At 37.1% G+C, this 6,367-nt stretch overlaps 1 protein-coding gene across 6 annotated transcripts in view; it reads right to left on the reverse strand.

The window, feature by feature from the left end:
* Positions 1 to 6,367, reverse strand: part of NUP98 (nucleoporin 98 and 96 precursor) — a 195,109-nt gene that overhangs the window by 188,484 nt on the left and 258 nt on the right. The gene's annotated exons all lie outside the window — the stretch shown is intronic.

Consider the following 6,367-nt stretch of genomic DNA (forward strand, 5'->3'; position numbering starts at 1 on the left):
TTCCCACAAAGATTCAACTGCTTCTATTATGGATGGACTTACATATACCCACTGCAATTTTTAAAATAATATTCAGAAAGAAAAAATAAAATGAAATAGCGCCATACAGAAAGAGAGAATGCCCTTAACTTTGCTCTCTCAACTCAAAAAGTCATTTAATTAATAATTCAGATCCTCAGATAGAAGAAAGAATAGGCATACTTTCCCCCACTGTTCCAACTGAAGTTCAATAAACTGATGTCCTGGTTTACATATCAAACTTTTACGAGCTTTGTGAACTATGGGTACAATGACAAAATTTAGTTTTCTGCCCAGCAAAGTGAAGGACCAGATCCTGAAGCAATAACTGCCAACTCTGAGTGCTGTCTGAATCACCAAGCAAGCTCCCCAGGACATTTCCAGCTTGTTGTTGTTCAACTCGAGAAAGTTACACAAATAGGAAGTAATCTTTCCTTTCCAATCCAGGAATCGGAATGTATTAAACTCAGCAAAGAGGAGAAACAGTAAATATTTGTTAAATGAATGGACTAGTACAGTACTTTCCAGTTTAACACTTCTTCATGTATTGTCTCATTTAATCACAAAGGTAGGAAAAGCAGGGATTATAACTCACAGTTTAACTGAATAGAAAATGACTGTCAAATTTTGCCTTGGATAAGAGAGGAGGGATGAATGGAATTCCAAAAAAAAGATTAGCCTAGTCTGAATTAACTATTATCACAGCCCAGCAAATACCAGCTTTCTCTCTATAACTGTTCAGTTTCCTTCCTATGATCCTATGAACATTCATTCCCCTCTTTAAAGACTATGTTTCTGGGCGGGCCAAGGTGGCTCAGCAGGCAAGCATGCTTGCCTGCCATGCCAGAGGACCCGGGTTCGATTCCCGGTGCCTGCCCATGTACAAATAAAAACAAATAAAAAATAAAGACTGTGTTTCTGTTTCCTTCTAAAAACTGCTGCTCAAACTTCACCTATTTCACAAAATGGTCCCAAATTAGACCCTTCAAACTGTTATCCTTAGAGAAGCACTTCCATTTGCGCCCCCCTTTCAATCCCTATTAAATAAACTAATGTCTCCCAGCTGTTTTTAGTTATGCAATATATTGTTATACCTGCCACTTGAATATATGAGCTGGTATGCTTACCAGCTGTTCTGATAAAAGGCATCCTGACTTTAATTCCTCCAACTGGGATGTAAATTAATTTAAATAATCCATAGTATCTAACTCAGTTCCCCTGACACAGTATGGATTAGCATTATTTTCATCCTGTGAACAAAACACTCGTATCACCTTACAAAGAATAGTGAAAAGAGTATATTACCTTTGGAGTGAGGAAAATTTTTATTTAAAATGCTCTTCCACTTACTAACTTTGAAACTCTTTGTATAACCTTAAAATTACTTAAAATGGGAAGTTAAAAAAGAAAAACCACTGCCACTTAACACTACCTAACTTTCAACCTCTTAAACCTCAATTTCTTCATCTGAATAATCATCAAAGACTGTTAGGACAAAGCTGCCTCAAATGAGAGCTCCTCAAAATCATGCCTTCTCTTTAGTTTTTCAAAAGATATTTACAATATTTTTCACTAGGAAGTTTAATAATTTCCCCTCTAAACCTTGGATGATTTTTGCGTAGCTATAAATCCTTTCGTAATACAATTTCTTATCTCTCCATACATATGTGTCACCCACTAAACCGTAAAGCACCACTGCAAAAAACAAAAACCCCACCCCCAACCTGCACAACAAACCAAGGTGACTGATCACTCATTTTCTTCCACTCACCTCACACCTCTATCCTCATTTCCAACAAACCACGTTTTTTATTTACAAACTCTTTGCCTATTCCTTAAGAAGCTTAAGAGATGTTAGATGTGCAAATACCAGTAACTTTTGTGTCAAATGAGCACACGGAAGACTAAACAAAGGTGTGAAGAGATGAGTGAATGCATCCACAGATAGCTCTAATTATCATGCTCAATTCTTTTCTTCAGACCAATAGTTTCTAAATATTTTAAGCGAAAGAACCGAATACATGTAACAGACAAAACAGAACCTGCTCTGGCTTAAGTAAAGAGGAGGTGAGTGTAATACAGACCCACCAACTGAGCTCTCTCTGAGAAAACCTAGGGCTGTATGGGTAAATGGGGGGGAAGGGGGGAATTGTCCTAGATAAGTGGTTCTCAAAGTGTGACCATAACCAGAAATCCCCCACCCATCCCTATTATGATTACCGCGCTGAGCTACAAAAGCAAACGCATATAAAAATGCTGCACCTTTAAGGCAATGGCTCCCAGCTCTATTAATAATGATAACTGAATTCTTCACTGCCACACACAGTACCAAAAATTTTTTTAAAAATCCAGCTTCACTTAAGAATGTCCTTAATGAAGTGGTAAAAATTTATAATTTTATTCATTCTCAACATTTAAGTACACACCTAGTATCCTGTGTGATTCTTCATTGGGAAGTACTCAAAAAGCACTTCTGCAGTGAAATACAAGGGTTGTCTCAAGGAAAAGCACTTGTGTAATTACTTTGAGTAGAGAAATGAACTTGATTAAAAATGGAAACACCAATTTTATTTCAAAGAATGACAAACCATGGTTATTAAGACTTGAAGGGAAAATTATAATTTTGGAAAATGTGCTCATCATGATGAGCTTGTCAACTTCTCAATTCTTAAAAGACTTATCTGATGATATGGTTAACAACTGTATAATGAAATTTGTCAACATTTGGAAGATCCGCATAATTGAGTGAACCAATAATTTTCAAATGACCAATATGGTATTATAAAACTATGCATAAATAAAATACCCATTAAAGTGTAAGAAAGGCCAATGAATTTTAATGTAACTAGTAAAAAGGTTAAACAATACATTTCAGATTCCCATATTACAATTAACCTTTAAGAAACTACCACTTGTCAGTTTGGGTCTATTCAAAGACAACTATCTACAATGATTTGAAAAAGCTATTAAAATACTCCTCCCTAATCCAACTACGGATCTGTATAAAGCCCTATCTTCGTGTATACTTCAGCCAAAACAACACAACAGTCAGAATGCCAAAGATCTGAAAAGCCAGCTGTGTTCTGTTTAAGTCAGACATTAAAGAGATTTGCAAAAAGTGTAAAACAATGCCACCGTTCTCACTAATTTTAATTTTTTAATAAAAATGTTAGCATGAGTTTATTATTATTATTATTATTATTATTTTTTTACATGGGCAGGCACCGGGAATCGAACCTGGATCCTCTGGCATGGCAGGCGAGCATTCTTGCCTGCTGAGCCACCGTGGCCCGCCTGAGTTTATTATTTTTTAAATTAATAAATCTTTAAAATTTTTCTCAATTTTAATTTCTAATACAGTAATTATCAATAGACATAACCTACATAAACAAAAGCTATTGGAATCCTCAATTTTTTATAGTATAAAGGAATGCAGAGACCAAAAAGTTTGAGAACTGCTGTCCTAGATAGACTATTTCTATGGCTTCCCAATTCATCTGGCCTGCTTACAGTTTCACATCTTCGGTTCTACCCAAGCCTAGTTTAAACTCACTCTTTGTTTCAGACTTATGCAATTAGAGCCACACTTTAGGAAATTACTTGTATTCCCCCAGTTTAAAAATTACAATGATTTCCCATTCCAGTGGATTTTGTACAAACTCTTTAATAAGGTGAATTCTCAATATTTATTAAATCACAGAGCATCACATTTACTTACATCAGTTCAACTACAAGATCTTTTGCCTCTTCTGGTGGGGGAAGTGGAGACAGAAATAGATACTATTTGGTTTCTTAAGTTTTTCAGCTTCCCAAGTATCAGATCTCAGGAATTTAAGAGTTTTTCAAGGATAATTTTAACAAAATACAACCAATTGACTATATAAGCAAACTCCAAGCAAGATAAAAACATGATTCTAATGAAATACTGGAAATGTTTTCTCTAGAACAGTGGTCTCAAAATCAGGGATTATTTTGCCTCCCAGGGGACATCTGATAGTGTCTGAAGACATTGTTAGAATTTGGAGGGTGGTGGGAGAGTGCTACCAGCATCTAGTGAGCAGCAGTCAAGAATGCTGTTAAAAAGCCTGCAATGCACAAAACAGCCCTTCCACAAAAAAGAATTATCTGACCCAAAATGTCAATAGTGCCTAGAAATATATTTTGAGACATATTGTGCTAAATACATAAGGTTCAATTTGAAACGCAAAAGACGCAACAAATTCTCAAGAAATAAATGCAAAAGATAGAGCAAATTCTCATATACATGCCCTGCCTCTAATACTTAATAATAAATCTCTAAATTTCTTAGCCCTCTAACATTTCAACAAATTGCATAATTACAGATGTGCTCTTCATTGAAAATTAAACATAAAAACTACTATCCCTTACTTCCTAGGTTAACTGTCACAACAAAAATAATAGATAAAATAATATAAATAATAAAATAACCAAATTTTAACAAGCTGTGAGCCTGATATCCTAAAAATCCTACTACTCTTACAAGTTAGTGGATGTGAATAAAGTTAGGTACCAAAGTACTACATATAATATAAATTGTAGAGGTCTTCTCTGGACCCTACATTTCAGGAACACACAAATATTCTGACTCTTTTATGACTATTTTTAGGTTTAACTCCTCCATGTTTGTTTACTCATTAAAGTAAACACTTAATTGAGGGCCTACTCTGTGCCAGGCAACCTGAATGCAAAGATAAGACAAAAATATGTTACTACAGTCTATTAAAAACACAAACAGCTAAAATATAAAATGACATATGCTATAAATAGAAGTATCAAATAAGTGTTATGGAAGTTTAAGAGGTAGAGAATGCCAGGGAAGGCTTCCCAGAAAAGGGTGATGCTTGAACTGAGAAACTATCAGAGAAAACATACACTGTTCATATCTCAGTTTTCATACTCCAGTTCTCTTCTGCTCTTATACACTAGTAGTCTTCAGTATTTTTTTGCTTCGTTATCTAAACAAGACCAAAATGTCCATTTGACTAATGTGAATAGAACTAAGTGGCAAAACTAACCCAATGTCATCAAATTTAAAACGAGAAGTCAGGGGAAAAAAAAAAGTTTTTAAGTACCAGTACCTTCATCCTATCCAGCTACTGGCTTTTTTTTAAGTGTCCTATCTTCTTTCACTGAGTAATCACATCATCTGTCACTCTGTTAATAAGCGTTTCTTTCTGAATTAAAAGATTGCCACAGAAATGACCACTGCTCTTTTCTTTCTTTCTTGCAGTTAGTTTCTTCTTCCAAATCGTGGTTTAATTTGATCACCTTACCCTACTTTACAAACTTTACTTTGCGTTCTGTCCCAAAGAGGAGTTATGAATTCCAAGATATATGAAATACAAGCGCTTGCTGACTAGTTTTCTACGTCTTGTCTACATTTCCTTTTTGTCATAAGTCACTAATAGAACCTTTAGCGCCCACAGCCGTTGATACAAGTGAAAACGTCAGAATTAGAACGGGAAACTCGCAAAGGGTTTATAGTTGTATCGATTCATTTCCAATACAAAACATCACTGACATTCTTTTACCAACTTTCTAGTTCTTGTGGTCTAGATTAAGGTATATCACTAATGAAGTGTCCGTCTTACCATCAACAGAGATAGTAGTAACTTAATACGAAACACTACTAAAGACTACGTGTATTTCTAACTACCGAACGCCCCCTCCCAAAAGGGAACCCTCAGTAATGGGCGACTGGATAAATTAGGGAGGGTGGTGCAGCAGAAAAATTTCGAGATTTGAGTCAGGAGATCTGATCTCGGCTTCTCTATCTATAAAACTTCCGTGTGATGGAGTGGCTTAAATAATTTCTAAGACCCTTACGACTACGGTAATCCAGAAACACAATCTTTCTTCTCTTCTGGTTTTGCCCAGAACACGTGGGAGAAAAGAAAATATCATTTAACTTCACTGAACCGACCCAATTGCCAAACACCATTTTAAAATCTAACAAACTCTCAACCCGCCCCTCGGGCTGCCACTTCCGTGGTGGAGAAGCCAAGGCATATAAAGCCCACCGCCTACGACCGCCAACGGAGTGTTGAAGAGACCCTATTCAGGATATTAAGGTGCTGCCCCCGCAAGGGGTCGGCCCACCGCAGGCGACTATTCGCTGCGGAGCGAATGAATGAATATAACCAGTTAGATGGACGCCCCCTCAGCGTGGGCAACAACTGGAGATTCCCCGGCCCAAACCCCGCAGACAGCCATTCCCTCCCAGCCCTGAAGAGTCTGGACTCTGACCGCAGGATCGCAGGATCGCAGGATCGCGGGCTCCGCCCCCTCCCTCGGGGCAGAAGGTGCGCGCCAGAGCGCGAGACTCCGG

Source organism: Tamandua tetradactyla, chromosome 8 (genome assembly GCF_023851605.1).
Source record: "Tamandua tetradactyla isolate mTamTet1 chromosome 8, mTamTet1.pri, whole genome shotgun sequence".
Lineage (NCBI taxonomy): Eukaryota > Metazoa > Chordata > Mammalia > Pilosa > Myrmecophagidae > Tamandua > Tamandua tetradactyla.